Source organism: Netta rufina (assembly GCF_964035555.1).
Source record: "Netta rufina genome assembly, chromosome: 2".
NCBI classification, from domain to species: Eukaryota; Metazoa; Chordata; class Aves; order Anseriformes; family Anatidae; genus Netta; species Netta rufina.
Genome location: NC_140124.1, coordinates 149,071,540 through 149,092,082, shown reverse-complemented (window position 1 = coordinate 149,092,082; position 20,543 = coordinate 149,071,540).

Below are 20,543 nucleotides of genomic sequence, written 5' to 3'. Positions count from 1 at the left end.
TGACAGTCCAACGTTTGTCCAACTCTCCTCTTTATAAATTAAACCCCAAGAGAAATCCCTTTTCTCTTTTCATCTTAGAATATAGCTACGTGAAAATACTGACCCTGTGAATCAGGGGTCAATTATTATTTCTAAGCGTGTGCTTACAGACAGGCAAGTAGACGCTGGACAGACCCCAAAAGGTTGTGGACTGTGTTCTGGCTGCCTATTACAGTTATTAAGGAGGTGATTCATTGCCTAATATTTAGGGCTGCCAGAATGTGCCTCTCCATGCAATAAAGAGGGAGAAGTAGTTGCAACATCAAAGCCAGGCACTCATCATCAGCTTCCTGACTAACATTTTGACTTATGTCCCTTTATCATACATGGGGCAGGGTCTACCATTATCAGTTACCAAACATCAGCACCATTGTAGGTTCCTGTGCTTGTAATCAAGAGCAACTCTATCTAAGCAGGGACATGAACAAAGCAGAGGGGGATATTGTGAACAGTGTATGAAGGAAGGCTGATGTCTCTTGAGAGAGAAATGGCTTTTATATTTGGTTGTTTTCACCTGCTGCTGTTTAGGATTCATGGAGTGGGCTGTGGGACAGGAGCCCATGGCAATTCAGGAGACTCCCCACTCCCCCAGCATCTCTCATGGGCTGACCTCAAGGTTCTTTGCCAAAGGGAGTGAATGTTATTGATCCCCATTTTCCTAAGGAAATGGAAACATCACACTATCACTGAGGTTGTAAACCCAATGTGTTGCTCCCTGGAGTTCTCCTTGACTTGGGGAGGAAGAGCTGTAGGCTGATCTGTTATCAGCCTCCAAAGCAACAGCTGAATCCAGGACTGCACTGCTGGTATGTGCTTAATCCACCCCAGTGCAGTGCAGTAGCAGGCAATTAGCATTTCTTTGTTGTGCAAACTCTCCTTCAATGCACCAAGGGCTGTCAAAACCGCAGGTCTGCTGTGAGCCTCTCAGTTCAGACCAGGCATTAGCCCTGCAACAGAGGGAACAGGCAGTGATGTTTTGGCAAAGCTTCTCTTCCCTCAAGAGTCACAGCGCGTTGCTTCCCGAACAAGCCCAGCCCTGCTTCCTTGCTTAATTGTACAGCTACAGGTTCGTTTTGTAGCTCTCACTCTTCTCACGGGGCTGTGTAAGAGCTCTCAGGTTCACACGCCAACCGTGAGACCTACATGCTGGGTTCCCGCCTTCTCCTGCTGCACGTCAGGCAGTGACGGAGCAATGGATGAATCACTGCCGTGCAGAAAAGCTGCCCTGCTTCCCTGGACACCTGAGTGGCACAGCCAGGCCACCTGGCAAGTAGTGGCAATAAATTGTGTGGCTCGTGATCACCCTGCACTCTTGGTTGCCACCTTGTAGGACATGTCCCTGCACACAGTCACTGCTGCCAGGGTGAAATGAGAAGCACGGGGCAATGTCTGGGCTACTCTTTGATCAGCTACCTGTGAAAACCTGGTGGCTTCCAAGGGAACCGGTCAGCTTAATGTACCCTGAAATATTTTACATATCTATTACCGCAGACCCCATCCGGCTAGGTATCCAGTCTGCAAGTTGCTTCTGAGGACAGCATTTAGGAAATATTTTTGCAATCGTACTGCATTTACTGCTTCTTGCTGATTTGGCAATTTTGAGCCACACCTGTTTTACTTTGTTCATTTCTCTCCTGAACACACATACAAGCAAAATTCATTGTGCTCACCTAATCCCTTCTGTTCTGTTGCTGTTTATTTGAGATTCACACACACAGGCACTGGAAAGGGAGATAAAATCACACTGAGAGGCTTATCTCGCCTATCCATTCCTCAAATGGGCCCATTTGACTTGGAAAGGAAGAGGATAATTTGATTCCTAACAGAAAGTGTCCTCCTTTGATCTGATATTCCTGCATAGCCACCCATTCCCCCAGATCTTTTCCGTGTGATGCTTTACCTTTGTTTTTCTTCATCCCTGCCTCATTTTACAGTAATGCATCTGAGATAACCCACTCTTCTCCGAGGGAAACATCATATCTCACACATTGGCAGTCAGGCATAACTGCGAAACTCACAGCACTGCCTCTCTCCCAGCCTGCATCTTTAGACGATAAAACACCGTCTGGCTGGTCTTGCATTTAAGGCAGCAGACGCGATTATTACCACATTTCAAAGAACCCCAATCAATCCATTTCCTTCATTGTCCCACTCTCACAAAAACCTAGACAGAGAAGCCTGAGGCTTTGTAGTTTTTGAAGTGCTCTAATCTGGACAGATCTTACCATTGCTGTCATAATTGATTAAGCTGTTGCCAGCATCCCCTGCATCTCCTGAGAGCTGTCATGGTTCACATTCATCAGGGCACGCTCCAAAGTTCACACACTTCCACAAGGCACAGCTCAGCAAGAGTCGGGCGTCATTAGAATAATAATGCTTTGCACTTGCATCTCGCCTTTCATCTCCAGCTCCCAAGGCACTTTGCAAATACTCAGAGTCCATTTCTGCTACCCATCGTCACACTTTGTTATAATGCACAGAAATCCCCTCCCCTTCCAAAAATATTCCACAGAGCTATTTGCAGTGGCATACACTAAGAGCAAGTAAATACTTAGCAAATAATTGTCACCATGCTTTTGAGACAGAACTGTTATTCCTGTTTTACAAATGGAAAAACTTAAGGGTTATGCTTGTACTGATCTGCTAAGGGTGGGTGAGAGCTGCCCTGAGACCAGACTAATCCATCTCCCACACCAAGGACCTTCAAGCATCACCTCAGGCTGTAGCAAAGTATCCCCAAGCAGGATTTTTGAGCCCAAAACACAGATTGAGACATACAGACTGTTTGCAGCCAGACTGTGAAGAAACCATGTGGATGGGAGGTGGGTTCACTGGGGAACATATTACATTTACAGGTGGTCTGGAGGATCTTCTTTCAGTCCTGCAGATGATTTCCCAAAACGGATGCAGATAAGTCAGTGTGGGAGCTAATAGAGAGTACAGAGTTCCTAAATTCCTGCTCAGCTTCCCACCTTTCACTGGCTTGTGAATTCATTAGCTATTTATTTACTAGCTCAAGAAGAATAAATACATATTAAATGCATATTCACAAATTAAAAATAATAATAATAATTACAGGATCCAAAAAAAAAAAAATGGAAGGACACTTTTCCCATTTGTGTAAACAGACAGAAATGTAGTGGATAAATGTTTTCTACAAGTTTATTTAATTCAAAGCCGGAAGAGAAAAAAATAGGCACATGTTGATTTTGGTATTCATTCTGTAGGAAAAGAGGTTTGCTGTGTGTCAAATAATTTTACATTGTTGTATAGAGGGGATTATTCCCCTCCATAAATGATGGGGGGGAAGGAGGAGGGGAGGCTGTTCTCTGTCCATGCTGAAGGTCTGTCAATAAATGGCCAAGGAAGAACAAGGGATGAGGCCACAGGTGGAGATAAGGAGGCAGAAACAGGCACTGCAGTTTGACTGAGGGACTCTCTGCCTTTACTGGCTGCCAAAAAGCACAAAGGGAAGACTCAGCACAGGTCAACTTGAAGCAGAGCCCTGACCCAGGAGACTGAGAAGCTGCAGTTTTCTTTATCTCTGCTTGTTTCTTGGATGCTTCTTAAAATGACGACTTTGCACCTCCGCTTATCTGCTCCCTTCTTTTCTTCTGTTCGGACTGAAACAGAGAGAAGACAGCAGGTTACTAAATTAAAATAAAAGAGCTTACTACAGAAAAGGCAAGCTGACTTGGAAAACCAGGAGCCATGTCTACTCTTACCAGCTGGAGTTTCTCCCAGTTCTACAGCCATTAAAGTTATGAAATGTTTGGATGTTTTACTAATTCCATTAAGAACCAGAAAGGCTGTTCCCACCATGACCAGAAAATGAAGCAGCAACAATCACACGGGAAAATGCTCAGCTTTCCAGACTCAGCAGTTTTATTAGTGCAAATACCCTCCAGATAGGCAGCCAAACGTTTGACTGCTTCTTTACATTGAACCCTATCTCAGCCTGCAGAAGCTAACCCAGCATTATAAGCCTGCTTCTCTGGCTCATTTCGTCAGTGAGAAGGAATGGCCCACCGATCAGGGCTCTGACCTGTGATTCAGATGTGTGCTGATTTATTTTTTTTTCTCCTTTGTGGACTGCCTGAGTAACTTTGGGCAAATTGTTAATTGTGTCCATGTCCCAGTTCCCCAGCTGTGAAATGGAAATAATAGCATTGCCATGCTGTGAAATGGTATTAAGAAGGTTAATTTCAAGGCACTTGGTATATAATGCTAATGCAAACCTTGGAACCACCGCTGCCTGCCATTCCCAGGCTCGACATCTAGCCTGGGTCTAGTTCTTCCCTGGGACTTCTCTAGCAGCAGCAAATACTAATGCGGCAGGGCAGGCTCAGGGCATTTTTTTTTCCTGTACTTTCTGGTATTGTGTGTGCTTTTTCCTTGATCACTCAGCTCCTGAAGTCAAGTAATTCTGGATTATCTCAATCTTCATTAAAATAAAATCTGAAGTTTAACAGTCAGAAGACTGTAGGATAGGAGGTGGTAGAGGAAAGAAGTGAAAGCCTGAAAGCATGAATACCAAAACAGCTGAAACAGCTCAACATTAGTTATTTTAAAACATCATGATTTCTAAGTTGACCGAGCTTTTTTTTTTTTTTTTTTTTTTTTTTTTTGACAAAAAATGATTTGTAAGTGCAGAATTGACAACACTGTCTTTGCTCTTCCTGTTTTTTCCCCTTCAGGTGCTGCTACAGATCAGCACAATTCACTAGAATTAACCCGAGCAGGTAACCAAATTACAAGCCCAGCACTGCCTGGTTCTTTGAGAAAAACTCAGTGAGAAACTGAGTTTCATAGCCAGCTCACACCATGGCAATCTTGCTCACCAGGCAGCAATGTTACAAGTGTATTAGCATTTAGCAAAAGCGTTAAAAGCCGCGGTGCCTGCCTCAAGGAGCTCACAGCATCTCAGTACAGACAGAGGGACTAGAACAGGAAGCCACATTAAAAGCAAAAGAATTAAGCAGACATGTTTGTTACGTATTCCTGCAACCACATCAAGCCCGGGCAAAGGGAGGAAACTATCGTGTCCTTGAATGCGGTCCCCACTCATAAATCCTGGCCCTTGCAGTCACGCGCGGTTCGGCACGGCTCGGCATGGTTCGGCACGGCTCGGCATGGCTTCCCAGAGCCTTTCCCAGGGCCACCCCCCTGCACCAGGCTGTGTGGCGTGCAGCAGGGAGGCATGCGTAAGTTAGCTGCAAGCCACACACGTAATTAAATTACTGGCTGGTTCAGCTAGTGAAAGCAGGCACAAGCTACGTACAATCTGCTAACATTTTCAAACCCTGTCATTAAAAATTCCTCCTTCCAGCCTGTGCCAAAAGGAGTGAGTAAAGTCTGCAGGTCCCCAACTCCTCCCAGTGCAAACTGTCTTCTTCTTGTAGCAACCTTATTTCTGGCACAGCTGCAGAGACCCCTGTCCATCCCAGACCCTTGTCCACCACAGATGCCAAGAGCCTCCTGCTACCTCTTCTACCCCAGAGCTGGGGTGGATTGTGTGTGGTCTCAGCCCGAAAGGAGGGACAGCTGTGTCTGGCTTGGATCTCATCAGAGAGGCACTGCCTGGTCTTCTGAGGAAGCTGAGAAATTCCCAGGCAGTGGCACAAAAGGAAAAAAAATTCTTCTCAAGAGCCAAGAGTATCAGACACACAGGAACATGGAGGGACCTTCTCAAGGTCATGCAGCAAGTCACTGCTGGAGCTAGGCAGAATATGGGGGACCCCCAGTCCCTAGACTGAACTATGCTCTTTTCCCTTAAACCAAGTCAGTCCAAGGCAAATCAAGATAAAAAAAAATGATCAGGTTAAAGAAATATCCTCTGTATTAAGGATGCCAGCACCTCCAGGTGATGTTACTGGTAGCAAAAACTTGTTCTTAAAGCTATACAGAGCATGATTTATCTTTGACTGCTCCATGAAGCTTAACCGTAACTATGATCATTCCAGCTTCTTTGGGTACCTCAAGTCCAAAATAGCAAATTTTACAGTTTAATCCACATGGTAGAGGCACAAGGGGCAATATAACCTGATCTGACTGTGCAGAAGCAGTCAGTATGTACCAGATATTTAGCATTCCTCTGCAGAAACCCATCAGGCTGCTGAGTGGAGTGCTGCACATCCTGCTCTCCCTCTGCATAGTTTATTGCCTTCTTAAAGAGAAAAAGTAAATGGGCCAGATCTGCAGCTGACGTAAATCAGCATCTCCCTCCTGTAGTCAATGAAGCTACACCAGCGGGCACTAGCTAAAGATCTGGCCCAGTGAGTTTAGTGCCACGAGGTTATGAATCACTGTTATTATGTGGTACTGCATGTAATTGCCTGATCCCTTCTCCCCATCTCCCCGAGGGGTCCAAGGCAGCCCTTCTCATAATGCTGCCAGCAGCAGGGGGAGAGGAAAGTGTAATGTTCAATTATCTTTTGCATGTTTTTCCAATAGTAAATCACAATGGGGGATGTGACCCCCTGGTAATTGGAAGTCATGTCCTGTGGGGTTCTCTTCTTCCCTTTTGCGCCAGTGTATATATTTGTATTAAACACTGATAAATGGCACAAATAAAGAGAAGTAGTATATCCCTTGCAGTTATGGGTCTAAAGAAGATTCTTCTCATTGGCCTGTTTTTATCTAGTTTCAGAAATGTTCAGTCAACCAGACTGTTTATGCTGGGTTTTAACATGGAAAGCTAAATCTGATGGAGAATCCTTCAGCCAAACCTGACTTAAATCAACTGAGCTGTTCCTGTGTTATGGCAGGATAATGTTTCTTTCACTACCATCCACCACATGATCTGAAATCCCTCCATGACCACTTTGTGTTTCAGAAAGGGCAAAACCTAAAGATGGTAATGCAGTACACAGGAAGCATTTCTGTGTAGCTCATCAGCAAACCAGTTTAAGTTTTCAAAGGGATTTAATCTGGGTGAAATTCGACCCCATGGTCAATAAAGCATACACATTCCTCCCAAAGCTCAGCTATGAGGCGTGGGCACCGAGGGCTGAGATTGGCTGGCAGAGATATCCCAAGGGGGCTACTCAGGCTGAGACATCCCACCAGCATTGTGGGGTGAAGGGTGTGCTGTCCCTTGTCACGCAGGTCCAATGGCAGTCCTCCCTTCCTTTTGGACCAGGGTCACCTCCATGTCTAAGACCTTCTGGTGATGAGGTCCATCCCAGTGTAGAGCTGATGCTTCAGGCAGTATACAGAGAGATCACTGCTCTCCCTTTCACCCTTTAGGGCTGTGTCTTAGGCTTTTACAGCCTCACAGGTCCATGGGATACAAGTACTTGGTCAACCTGTTCTGCAGGATGTCCCCAGCAGTTGTCTGAAGCTATTGAAAGGGCCCATGGCACTGGACCATGACGAAGCATGACCTCCTAGCAACGTTATCACCAACCTCTTCCTCTAACCCATGCCAACATATCAAGCGTGCTCTCATCCCATCAATAAAACCAGCCCTGTCTCATGCATGGAAGGGTGATACTTGAGAAGCCTGTTACATCACGATGCTGTGAGACACAATTGTACCCCTTTGAAATGTACCCAGCACCTATTGCATCATGAGAGATGTACCAAGAACATGATTCTAGAAGGATAAAAGGCGTTAATAGCATATTAGCCAATGTATTTAATGAATGCATTTTAAACACCAACAGCAGACGGAACAAGGTGTATTTCAACACACATTAGCTGATCAAGGAAAACCTCAGGAGGAAGTCTAAAGGGAATAAATGAACTTGGCAAACTGGAGAATCCAGCCCACAGATAATTTAACCAGATTTAGGGCCCTAATTCAACAAGGTACTTAAAGACAGACTTTTAAAGGTAGTTAAAAATCTCATTCACAAACATGTAATGACCTCTAAGCCTGTGCTCAGATCCATCACTATTTATTTCAGCAAAATAAGCAGTACTACAATGTTCTGCTGAATCAGGCCCTAAATCAAGGCTAATCCAGAAATTATCTAAATCCTATGCAAGGTACTAAAGGAAGATTCCTCCTCCCCCCCCCCCCTTTTTTTTTTTGTTAGGTTTTGGAACTCTCTTATAGAATAACATCTAAAGATTTTACTAAATTCTGTGTGTTAGTTACAAAAAAAAAAAAAAAAAATCCATAGCTAGTAATCATTTTGTGTCAAACACTGTCAGAACTCCTGAGAAAAACAGAGTTTTGAATTTCAAACAGCAGAATCAATAATCACTCACTGTACAACAATTCGGAGATTTGCAGCACAGAAATATCCACATGACACATAGAAGCGAGGTTTTATAAACAGCTCTTCTCCCTTTTTATGTCTAATTACGAATACAAGTCACAGTTGCCTCTGAACACTAACCCAGTGGGAATCTTAGAGGGGGAGGAAGTGAGAGGAAGTGGATGTTCAGATACCGCGGGGATGGGCATTGTGTAAGAGCAGGAATCAAATATAATGATTCCTACCCTCAGCAAGTGAAAGTGACAGAGAACTAGGGCAAGCCTGAGGTTTTGGCGTCTGTCTCAACTGGATGGGTGGAGGGTGAAAAGGTAAAGACCCTGCATGGGGATTCCACCACTCCAGCTGGCTGCTCTTAAAAATGTTTCCAAAAGCATTTTAAGAAGCAGAGGGAGGGACGAACAAGGTGAGGAAGAGATCCTTGACACTCTGTAGTTTTCTCACACTTGCAGTGAAAGCAAAAGAGATCTTAGGCAGATCTTGAGAGAGTGAGAAGATCAGATACTGGTGAGATTGCTTTAAAGCATCTCCAAAAAAAAAGTGGCTGACACTGCATGCTGCAATGAAAACCTGATAAACATCAAGCACTCAAGAAAGCTTCAGATACAAGAGGTTGAAGTGTAACATGTTTCTTTGCACCCCAAAGAGTCTCTTCCCACACCTCCAGAGCTCAAAGTGCCTTGGGTGCCAGTCATGCTATGCTGCACAAGCTCCCCAGTTTTGCCAGGGCCCCAAGCCATGCTCAGGGTGACATGTGCACATGTAGGTGGCAAGAAGATGTGAACACATCCTGTCCCCGCTGGCCACAGGGAACAGCAAGTTACACCGCTGGCCTGCTTTTCCTCTTGCAGCCCCCACCCTGGCACAGGCAAGTGTTACCCTCAAGCAAAGCTGATAGTAATTGTTCAAGACGATACGGGAAATGTTTGGGTCTCTGCTGCAAAAGCAATCATTTTGCAAAGAAGAGCACCTCATGCCTGTGAATAGCCCCCAAAGGTGCTACTCTCAGAATGCACAAGTGTAAGAAATTGTACTACATTTCTTTTACTAACATTGCTATGTTGGGGAACTTATGTGGGAGTTGCAGGAGTGGTTTTTGTTTGTTTGTTTGTTTTTGGGGGGTGGTATTTCTTTTGAAAAGGCACTTTAAACCTTATTTTTACTTCCTAGGGAAAATTATATTATGCTTTGGACCCAGTCTGGGTTATCAATATTAACAAGTACAGGTAGGTGTGTGGAAGCATCACATCCCTAAACAAAGTTGTGCTGCTAAAACTAACCTGTACTGATATAAATCCTTTTAAATGCTCATCAAGTAGCAGAAGGATTGTTGGTGTGATCCTGATGCTGATGTTTTAACAGTGAAGGAGAATAGCTCGTATTAATGGTATTACAGAACATTTTAGGCTGAGATGGTATTCTTGGCTCACCAAACATTTGCAAGATAAAACAGTTATATAGGGAGTTCTGTGGATGAAAATACACTAGCATAATTTTAATGTACTTTTTACTGTTCAAATAATGAAGTATGAGGTTTGTATCTACACTTTTCCCCCTTTCAACAGATTTCCCATGGCTTACCTGCACTGTCCCCACACAGTGGTGAGAAAGCCAAGGTAGCCAAGGCTGCACAAACCTGCCCACCCCAACCATGCATGCTGTGTGCAGCACGATGTGCACTGCCTGCAGAGATTCCTTCCTCATTTAGAGCTGGCTGTGCTGACTGCCCTTGCCCATGAGCTGCAGGAGACCACCTGCCAACTCTGCTGCTGTAGCAGAACGTGTGGGTTCTCCCTCCTCCAATCCAGGTCAGCTTCAGCTTAAGTATTTGGGCTGTTTTAAGTGTCCTGGTGTAGATCAGACAGTACTTCTCCTGGAGACCACTCCACCTGCAGCCCATGTTGAAAGATGTCTTTGGCAGAGGGTCCATGACAAACAGACAGAGGACGTTCGTGATTTCATGATTTAGACCAGATATTTGCAGCCAGAAGCTCTGTAGCTGGAAGGATGCTGGCAGTTCTCCTGTGTGCTTAGTGACAACACAGAAAGTCTATGGAAACGTGTTAAAGCAGTGACTTTCCCTAGTCTTCACTTCAGTGTTCAGTATTGGAGCTCTCCCCTCTGAACTGCCCACATGGACTGTTTCCAAGTGTGTATGAGTAAAAAAAAAAAAAAGCAGTAAGTGCACAGATGTAGCTTCATTAGTCACAGTCTAGTGGCAGAGTTGCAACAGGGTAAGACCTAATAAAAAGCTGGAGAAATTTCAAAATTTAGGGGAAACTATTACAATGCTTCATTTCAGAAGAAAAGTAAAAGCTTAGAAAATTTCCTAAGTGCAGAAAAATGGAAGAGAAAAAGAAGAAAAAAAAAAATGAAAGGAAAAGCAGAAATAGGCAAATGTTTAACTATTCCCCGCTATCAATACTGGCTCTTAATGTTTTTCCACATCTTCGTATAGAAATCCTATGATCTTGGAAAACCTAACCAAATACAGACTTTTAGAGTTTGAAAAAGCAGCTGCTGACTTTTGAGACTTGTGAAGAGAAGTCTGGAAGAGTCAGTGCCCCAGCATAAGCAGAGAAGGTGGTCAGATTTTCCATAATCCCAGTTGCACACTGGTGTGATGAGCTCCGTGACCTGGTGGCATGCCAGCTCCGTTTCACCGTCTCTGTGATGGTTTGGTATCAAAGAACCTAGAAACCATAGAAAACTTGTTTGTTGGACTTTCTGCTTCATATCTGTGCTCTAGGACTATATTCCCTGGGAGTCTGAACTCCCCACTAGCATTCAGCAAGCAGAGAGGAGACTACATGGATTTTGACATACCTCCTTGGTCAACACCCGTGAATTGAATATCTAATTACTGCTAACAATTTTTCCTGCTTTTCTTCCTAATGAGCCTATGGAGACGTGGAGAAAGAAAGGAGTCCCACACTGTAAGCTTCTACTCCCCACAAATCCAAAGGAACACACAGAATCAAGTGCTGTAATATTGGGGTCAAACCCTGTTTCTGGCCTTGGGGTGATGATACCACTGCCTTGCCTAAGATTCCTCAAAAACATGAAGATATCTGATCTACCACCTGTAAAACACTTTAACGACATAAAGTAGCAGCCGTAGGTATTCAAGTATCTACGAGTTAAGTTTTTCAGTGCTGGGCTTATAAGCGGTTCTTGCAAATTTCATTTGTAAGTGGGTTTCAGGTGTACATTTTCCCACAGAAGTGTTTCTTTTGGTGGTTGTGTGTAACTCATAACTGGCAGGTTTGTTTTCATGTGTTGTGCAGAAAGCAAGATTAGATTGAAAGTGTCCTACAAATATTAAAAAAAATCTTTACTACAAATCTTTATTGACCAGTCTATGAATTTGCATTACACTTGAGTGGGCATTTCTCCTGGTTTTCTATAGAGAACATGAGAGGAAAAATAACTTTTGTTCTCTGCTGAGGTTTTAATTTGTGTCCAAATGTTCTTTGGGTTTCCTGTAAATGAGAAACCAAACATGGTGAGGAAAAAACAAATAAAATGAAATAAAAAATCAAACTGGCATTTAAGAAACACAAACTTTGATTTTTATCAAAACATCTCACATTTCTGGTGCTTTTCAGCTGCACATATTTAATGTGATACGTCATCAGATGGGAGTGAAGAGGTAAATTACAAAAATAAAGCAGTTCACAAAAATGTATTGCATCTGGAAGAGGCCTACAGGATGGATTAAGAAACAGAGTCTCTGGTATGAGCCTGAAGGTTCATGAGTATGAGATTCTCCTATGAAGAAAGGCTGAGAGAGCTGTGACTGTTCAGCCTAAAGAAGAGAAGGTTCTGAGGTGACCTTATTGAAGTTTTTCAATACTTAAAGGGGGCTTATAAAAAGATGGAGAGCCTTATATGTGCCTTTTACTCAGGCACAACATGACAGCACAAGGGGGAATGGTTTTAAATTAAATAGGGGAGGTTTAGATTGCAGGTTAGGAGGAAATTCCTCACTTAGAGGGTGGTGAGGCACTGAAACAGGCTGCCTAGAGAAGCTGTGGATGCCCCGTCCCTGGAGTTGTTCAAGGCCAGGTTGGACGGGGCCCGGGGCAACCTGATCTAGTAGGTGGCGTCCCTGCCAGGGTGGAGCGTGGTGGAACTAGATGATCTTTTCCAACCTAAGCCATTCTAATACTAATACTTCTAATAGCAAAGTAACTAATTTCAGTTCATTAAAAGGAGATGCCTGAGAAGTCTTCACTTCTAAAATGTAGTAAATTAGTAAATTCTCAGGGATTGCTGGAAGATGAACCTCTTTCAAAGGCAGACATAAAGTAAATTAAAGCCCATGAGATTTAGGTACATAAATAATTTTGAATATCTAGGTCTTAACTGCTCCAGGCTTCAATGTCCCGATATTCTGAGGATAAAATCTAGGCCTGATTCACAGAGAAAAAGCTTCTGAAAGTAGAACCAGAAGGCACTGAAAACATCACATTGCTCCTGCTACTGGAAGGAATATTTAGGAGTCGAAGGATGTACCTTTCAATACTGAGACCATTAAAAATAAATCCAAGCTTTGCAGTGCTGATTAAAATTTCCTAGTTAATGAATGTCAAGATATTTGCTATATTTTCTGTCTGAGAAATGAAATATATGAAATATGAAAAATAGAGCGTGCTTTGTGCACTTCATATAGTATTTCAGCATCATTTCTAGGATTTTGGTACTTTTTGGCAACCTGTGTTTCTTGTATCCTATCACAATTGCAAGAAGCAACAAATTCAGGAGAAAAGGATGGTAAAAAAGTTAAATACCTGTAATCATAACATTATATTACACTTACCTCAATATCATAGCAGGCAGCCACCAAAAGATGTCCAAGTTTAGCCTGCTCCCACCCCCAGCTACCTTGCATCAGATCTAACAATCACCTTGAAGAATCTGGTCTGTTTGCTAAACCAGCAGAAAATAAATCTTTTTCTTTTTTTTTTCATGTGTGTGGTTAGTTTCCATGTCAACTCACCACACATTCACATGATCACTAGACTCTATGTGAGGGAGGGGCAGGAATATGTGAGGGCAGAAAGGGGAAAGTAGGTTACATCAGATGAAATTGAACACAAAACTGCACCCCAAATCCCCAGTGACGCCTCTAAGTGTACCCATGCAGTCATCACAAGTCTGAATGGGATGCTGAATTACGTGATAATCCATGAAGACTCACAGCAATATTAAATACCAAACAAAACCTGGAGGCTTGCAGAGTTTTAGCTATAAGTTTCAGACTATAGCAGACACCAGAGAATTAACAGCACAAACACAAAAGTAAAATTAATAAACCATTAATACTTAATGGTTTATTTTAATAGCAAAGATCATTTCATTCCAAGAATAATAGTCATCAACCTGCAGTATATAAATATTTAAAGACTGAAATGGTGTTAAATTAGAAAGTAAGGATGCTTTATCATCAACAGACCCTGTAAGATATCCCTATGGTTAGGATTAAGTTTTAATTAAACTTATAAAGTGAATGTTTGACAACTCTGTAATACTGTAGTAAGGTAAGTATTATTTTTATCAGTTATATGAAAAGGACAAAGTGTTACATAGACTACCTAGCCTATAGGCACAATTCATAAAGCACATATAATTTGGATCTTTTGGAGACTTTTAAGAAAAATAATGTGTGTTTTTGTTAGTTAGAGGAAAAGGTAAAAAGATCTCTAATAATACTATAGATCTTGCTTTTCAGAGTCTGATATCAAACTTAAAATCTCCAAGTATTTCTGTGAAAGTAACGATGAGTAGTAACAAGGGGTGTTTACCTTGTAATTTTTTCATTTGTACTAGATAAGCAAATAACAATTCTATAATCATCCAAAGACCTTCCACATGACAACAGAAAGTTGAACCTTACTAAAAAGTGGCCTATATTCATCTCTATCATTATAAATATTGTACAATATTAATTAGAGCTTAGAAAGCATTACAGTAATATACACAGCATTGCTGATAACTTTGCCAGAATATAAAGTTCAGTCGTCATATATGTTTTCAAAAAGGATTTTGATAAATGTCAGTTAAGAAAAGAGCTAAGAGAATAATGTGCTTTATCAGCTAGATCTGTCAGAATCATGGTTGTAGCGTATGCAGAGAGTCTCAACTAGTTTTAGCAATTAGTTCAGGTATCAATTTTGAAACCTACACTGAAACATGGTAATTTCTGCCTGTGCCTATGCTAGCCCAATTACAGATAGCTTGAGTGCCTCTGCAGATATACACAGCTGCACTCTAGGCTAAGCCATAATGACTTCTTAAGCTAAAGCCAGCAACATAACCTTACTTCAACAAAGCATGTAAACACTACAAACACTGAAGTCAATGGGACAGGAACAAAAGTGGATGATTAAAAATGTAGTTTGCAGAATCAGGGCTCATAAGATGCACTAGAATGATCAAATGCTCTGCAGATGACCTGAAGTCCATAGATATTTTGGAACTGACCCTCTGAGGGTCTGCCTGTATTCACAGCTCCATAACTAAACAGCGCTTGATCATTTAATGACTTTTTTGAATTTTGCATCTGCCAGAAGGAAATCGTATTGGCCCAGACATTCGTGTTGCAAAACTGCTTGTCCTTTTCCAGGCTCTCACACTTAGAGGTACACCAAGCTTATGCTACTAGTCAGACAGGACCTTGATTCCTGGACATAGTATTCACTAATGAAAACTGGGCCATTCTGACTGAATCTGTTAGATAACATTTATGAAAGGTGTGAGGAGCTCATTTGTTAAGTTATGTCTGATATTAGTAGATTGCTTCTGACTGACATGAGTAATTAATTAAAAATCCACTAAATTGTTTCTCATGAACAGAATACAGATATAGGGGGGTCCCAGGTAAATCCCTGTTTCTCCTACCAGCAGATGGTAGTGGAATGCTGCTGCTGGATGACTGCATTCCCTCCTCGCTAATTCACACCTTTGTGAGTCTGCTTTGAAAAATGCAGAATCGCCACGATGTAAAAAAGAAGGATTTGTCCTTTGGCAATGCACTCATTTCAAAGTGCTGGTTCAGCACAGCAGAAGAAGAAACAGAGGACATAACTACTGTTAAGACAGTACTTCCTCCTCATTTTCCAGTAAAAGTTTGGCATTAAAAACCAGTTCCTCCATACACTAGTTGTTTCATTTAATAGAATTATGCACATGCAAAAGCTAAAACATTTGCTGAAGCTTCTAAAAGTGAAGTGATTCCATGGAGGATGAAAAGCTGCCTATAAACCATACATTTGTTGAAAAAAAGTCCTCTGTATTTAGAACATGGATTAAGTCCATGTTTAACCTTTGTGTCACAGTTGCATCTGGAGACCTTAAGAGTGTTATATCCTTTAGTTTATGGTGTGCCAAAGGAATGGAGAAGTGAAGTGATTTGGTTAGGGGAAATAATGATTTGGTAGCAGTGCTGACAGGTAGGTGAAGTCAACACAAGAGACTTGTGCTGCTCAGTGCTAACGAGCATTGTCAGACTTTGTTAGCAAGCCCGTGTTCTGCATCAGCATGAACACTCTTCTCCTACCCCAGTCTTTCCTTTTGCCATAACTTATTTCTTTGAGGTAAAAAAAAGCACATTTCAAAATTTGTCTAGTGCATCTTCTGTGGGAGAAACTTACTGCATTCAGCCCATAAATCCTTTCCACTGTATAGAGACTATTTGCTGTAAATTTCCAAAAGTATTTATAATATTGACTTTTTGTAGGCATAACTCCCACCAATTTCTGAGGATTTGGTCCTATGAGTTTTATTTTTCCAAGGTGTAAAACAGAAATGACAGTCTTTAACTTCTTCATTTGAACACTATGATTTGTTACTTAGGCTGCCCAGGGAAGTGGTGGAGTCACCATCCCTGGAGGTCTTTAAAAGACGTTTAGATGTAGAGCTTAGGGTATGAGAGCTTAGATGTAGGTTTAGTGGAGGACTGTTAGTGTTAGGTCAGAGGTTGGACTTGATGATCTTGAGGTCTCTTCCAACCTAGAAAAAAAAATCAAATCAAATCAAATCAAATCAAATCAAAATATTACTTATCTAGCAACAAAAACTCACTGAGGTTCTTTAGGCATCATCTATGCCAATAAATTGAATAATGCTGGGGTAAGTCCCAGGCAAGGGAACTTGAACATCACCAGTGTTGACAGTCCTGGCATAGTTTGGGTTCATACATTCTCTGAAAAGAATCCCTAAGCTCGAAACAAAGGCTAACATGGACCAAAGACTGTTCCCAATATGTGATTTGGATGTTGGGTTGGGAGCCAACCCATTTGGTATGATAAAAGAGATTATCTGTAAGAAAAGGGGCACAAGGAACTGGTTTCAGAGAATTGTCCTGCATACAATTACTTGCCTGGACACACATCCAAATAATTTTCAAGCCTTGAGTAAGGGAAGAACAGGGCAATTTGTTAGTGGTTTTAAAACCATATTCATCACTGTCCTAGTCAGACTCATAAATAAAGGCACAGGATGTTGTTATCATTAAGTATCCTGATGCCAAGTCTCTGTGGATATGTCTATACTAAATAAAAAGTCCAGGGGCTGTCCCAGGATGGGATGACTGATGCCCAGAAAGCTAGACCGCCCCCCTCTACTCTAAGAAGTACCTCTTGATCAACCTGCCTGTTGCAAAAACATTGGCATGATCTGTCCCTGAACCAAGCCAGAAAACTCTCCAGGAAGTCTATCCTGGGTAGGCTTTAGGGACAATGGTGTGACTGCGCTTGACCTTGTGTGATGACCCTTTATATTAGCAGTTCATACATAACTCTGTATTCTGGAGCCCCCTGCAAAGACAGTACAGCAGGATGAACACAGATTTTTATTGAATACTTGCAAGACAGTAGATTTTCTTCCCCATTTTCTTTACCCTCAAACCAAAGCATCATCTCAGCAACTTGCCATGTGGTCTGTGCATCTCTGCCTTGTAATGAAATTCCTCATCTAGTGAACGGTGTGGGTAGAAACAGTCTGGGGCTCCAACAGAAAAATCCCTTCTATGGAAATCTGTAGGGAGAGGTGCCCAGCCATGGATCATTTTTATGTTGATTCAGCAATATGGAAACTATTTCTGTCTTCGTTCAAGGGATTCAGGGTGTTTTTTTTTTTTTTAACATCTTTAAGTACAGAGCTGAAAAGTAGGTCAGGTAGAATAAGTGTAGCAAGACAGGCCACTCCTGGGGAGGTGGAAAGTTCAGCTATTATAAGGACAGTCATGACAAGTTTAGATTTGTCATTCACTGATCAGGATCTCTCAAACGTCTAATAACTTCAACCTTCTCCTTAAAGGACAGTATGGCTGTGTTTCTTCTTAAACCATTTTGTGAAAGTAACAGTAGAAAGGGAAGGATGTATTTTTAAGGGCTGAATATTCCATTAAATAAGCAATTCCAAGGTACTTAGGACAGCATAATACAGTAGCTTCAGAAATTACACTTAACATTACATAGTCAGTTATAGGGTAATTCTTTTTTAACTACAGTGTGTTAATGAGAGGAATCTGATTAACAATGAACCTAACAACTGTGTGTGACATGATCCATGTCTATGAAGATGTATTAATGTAATGTAGTGAAACATTTTCAAATCATAACCTTATTTATTATGTACAAAGTACCTAAATTTAATTTTCGTTAAAAAAAAAAAAAAAAAAAAGAGCAATAGTGCTGTTATTTGCTATTTTGCTAACAACATAACTACCAACATTCAGAGGGATCTCAATAAAAAAAATAATTATAATAAAACCATAATTTTAAAGCTGGCTCTTTAATATTCATACTAACGAAGCTGGAAATCTTGTACAATTTGTAATATAAGGATAGCTACAAAAGCCAATTCAAACTCCAAATTTCAACCATAACAGTTACAAGCCTTGCTAGTTAAAAGATAATGAATGTTAACATAGAGTCTGTTCATATATTTCTGCAGTCTTCATACCAGACCCCCCTCCAACATTTATAGAGCCCCATGCATCCAGCTCAGCTATCACTCACAGCATAGATCAACTCCAGCAAGGCAGACACAGCCTGATGTTCCCACTATAATATAGAATTTGTTACACCATTACCACCAAGATCAAGAATAGGAAGAAGGTTGATTAGTGGGACACTAAGGCAAGATTTTGAAGATGTCAATTCTTTCCCCTCCTGAGTCACAAGCTCTACATCATGGAGCATCTATATTTAAAACTTCATGTTCCCCTTCCCACTAGCGAGTGTGACGAGGAACAAAGAAGGTGCTCAGGTGCACCAGTGATGAGAGTCACAGAAACACTCAAAGAGATTCAGTTATTTTTGTTACTACCATAAGTCTCTTTCAACTTTTGTGCACTTTTTACCAGAGTGCTAGCTAGAGCATTGATCTACAAGTTTTCACAGAGTCACAGAATCGAAGGGGTTGGAAGGGACTTTGAAAGATCATCAGATCCAACCCCCATTTTTTGGGTGGCCTCAAAACAATCTAACAATTCATTTGAAACATATCAACCTGTCTACTATGTGTACTAAAAGTCTGTAAAATTCCTGGTAATTTTTTTTCTCTCTTTTCCACAAATACCAAAAGCCTGACATGTTTAAAGGAGAGCCAAAGAGATTATTCTTTAAACAGGTTTCAGCCTGTTGCGTGAACTCTCTGCTTGTGCCACCATACTGTTGAAAACCCTTATCTGACAACCTACCACTAGATCCAGCTTACATGCCACCACTCACTTTCCTGAAGCACAAAGACAGCACAGTATTGGTAGCGCTTCACTTCGGTTATGCTCAAGCCAGGCTAAGCTTCAGAGAGAAAAAACAAACTTTCAATCTCACTTAGATGTCTGCATTATACACAGCTTGCTGTTATGCTCAGAGCCATGAGACTCCCTTGGGAATAGACTTTTCATGCAAATTTCCCCACACGTGCACTGCTTGCAAAGGAAACACAGAAATATGATAAATTGTGCAGTTAGTAAAATTACCAAGGTTTTTTAGAATTATTTGGTCATTGCTTTGCACGTTCTGGGATCAATAGCTGGGTAAAGTGAGTGTAAAATACTTTTCAAATTAGATAGGCTACATTTTTCACTTCACAGTCACTCCGGCATCATTAACTGTTACACTTCATATTCTTCATATTTTATAGTGTACATTAATAATAATCTGATATTCTGAGTTCCTTCTCACAAGGAAAATATGACACATCTCTCCTACAGCCATCAAAACTTTTGTGAGATACTGTAATTTTTGGAATTTCCTAGTTTTTCAATGCTTCATCTCACATGCGTCAGACAGTGCAAATACTGGGGGATTTTAAGGGTGACAGGAGGTGACAGGGTTCTGCTTTTGTTTTGGCCTCTTCTTTTGAGGTGACGATTTGTTAACTCTTGTTTTGCATATAAGTTCATAAGTATTTTTAAGCACAGAATAAGGAAACAAGAACATCTAGTGCAGTGTCTACATTCTATTTCTTCTGAGTTTCTAAAAATGTTATTCTGTACTAACGCAGTGGGTAGGCTTCTCTCTGTGCATTTCTCCAGCTCTCACTTGGCATCCTTCATACATGGAGAGTCTTACTTCCTTTCCTTTAAAGTTTTGTGTGAGTGTGAGTGTGTGTGTGTGTGTTTTTTTTGTTTTTTTGTTTTTTTTTTTTTCCTTTAGCCTATGATGTCATTTGACTTTCCCAGCTTTTTTGGTCCTCTTTGAAATGATCAGCATAGTAATAAGTCACGCACACAAGTCACTGCACACACATTTAGAGTTCAGTGGAGCTCTCATGTGAGACAGTGGTGAAGCTCACATGATATAAATGTGTGCTGTGCTCTAATTCAGTGGGGCATCACATGCACAAGCCCATATTTATCCATCTAAAGCTGTGTTAAAGCAGCGTGTAAGACGCAGTCCTTTCGCAGAAAAGTGGAAGTGTTTACTGTCTTTGTGCCCTGTTTCTTGGTCGCCATCCAGTACCCCATCACTTCATCTGCAAGCAGCATTTTAATGGGTCAGTTTTGTACAAAAGCAAAACCAAAGCTGAGCCAGGTCAAAGTAAAGGTCCTTACAGAGACTTAGAAGATATTGAAGTTCTTCAGGGCTAGTTTTCAGCTCACAAGACTTAATATCTAATGAAAACTTGGTCAAAATAATTTTATAGAAGAGCCTTCTATTCTTCACTTTATTTTGCTCGTACACTAGGCAAGTCCACACCATGAGATCAACAGTACAGAGACACCTGAATCATTAGAAACATCATGCAGCATTTACCTGTTCATGG